Source organism: Branchiostoma floridae, chromosome 9 (genome assembly GCF_000003815.2).
Source record: "Branchiostoma floridae strain S238N-H82 chromosome 9, Bfl_VNyyK, whole genome shotgun sequence".
Lineage (NCBI taxonomy): Eukaryota > Metazoa > Chordata > Leptocardii > Amphioxiformes > Branchiostomatidae > Branchiostoma > Branchiostoma floridae.
The window spans coordinates 4,457,311-4,458,971 of record NC_049987.1 but is presented as its reverse complement, the minus strand read 5'-3'; positions in this window follow the sequence as shown (position 1 = coordinate 4,458,971).

Sequence of the window (1,661 nt, the reverse complement as noted above, 5' to 3'; positions counted from 1 at the left end):
TTTTCGTGGACAGAGGATTTAGAAACAGACTCGTTGGATTTACACTATACCTTACAATGTATTTTTGAACACCTTGGTGTCAGGACACACACAACACACGCACACATACACACACACACAAACACACACACACACACGCAACACACACACACACACAAACACACACACACACACACACACACATGCAATCACGTGCAATCACAACACAATCATATGGTCTTTAAACACACGCCAAAGATTTGTAAAGCTTACGCAAAGGCACACGTACGTTCACGACAACAACACATATTTACGCATGATCAAATGCGTCCTTCAGATTGAACTTCATAAACTTAAATTTATGATTACAGACTGAATTCACACTGTTTACAATAATGCTCATGAAAGTGCAACAGAATATAGTGGTTAATCGCTTAGAAATCGCCGGGACACTACAGCAAAATGATGAATGCTTCAGCAGTTTAGCTGCCAAATGTCTGCTCCATTTCGACTGCATTTACCACAATGTTTGTACTTCGTAAGCAGGGCACGTTTGGAGTAGGTCACGGAAAGATTCCCACCCCACCGTAACGAACCACGCAACCGCCACAGAGACTACGTACGGTACGAGAAAGTCAACCCCCGTATCCTGTTCTGTGCCATCCAAGACTAACAAAACAATCTCTTTCTTACCGTTTGTACGAACTTCAAGGTTGGTAAACAACTGCAAGCGTCTTTCTCAAGTTCGCCAGGAAGTTGTGCGACCTGTGATCAACTGCAAAAGAACCAACCTTCTTGGTAAACAACATACCTGAAACGCACGTCAGGTGACTTGAAGGGAATGTGGAGTCTTCTTGTCATTCAAAACACAGACAATGTTTGTTGACAGGTGTTCACGGGGCGTGCAAGTTTGAGTCAGTGTCCTCAGTATGAATAGGCACTACGCTTTGTTGATATTTTGTCCGGTTTGTGCTGTTTTTCTCAGTTATAATCTGTCACGTGTTAAAATGGTCTTATCATATCAAAAGGTTTAGAAGATTTCCTTATTAATTTGCAATTTCAGATTTTGCAATTTCAGAAATACGATACCCCAGTAGGAGGTGAACCTCCTTTAAGCTAGGGGCATAACCCGCCGTACGTGCAAATACGTGCTGTCTACGTGCCCAAACGTGGGCAATCTTTTGGGATTGTGGTAATGCCCCCCTCACATTAGGCGAAAATCGATCGCACGACAAGTCTGCCAGCTTTAAATTACAAGTAGGCATGGAACAATATTGATGTTTAAACTCTGCCATTTCTTCGTCGGCAGCAGGGTCATGCCTCCTCGTAATTTGGAGCTCGCAGACTCGTCGTCCGATCGATTTTCGCCTAATGTGAGGGGGGTATAAGTACCGCCTCTGTACGAACTCGTAGGGAATCCGACGGATTTTGAACATGCAGTAGAACTTTATGTGCAGGCAAAACTTTGTGTGCCGTGCGTTGACGTACTCCCTCCCTGCTCTTGCCAGTCGTTTCCCACGTTTTCAGACTACGTGGCGGACGTGGCCTCCAAAAAAAAAAAACGTACGGACAAATTGCACGCACGGCGGGTTGTGCCCTTAATAGCTTTACGGAGGTAACAAGTCGCTTCTTGTGATGCTATCCAACAATTCACTGATACAGTCTGACTCAAGCTGCCAGCT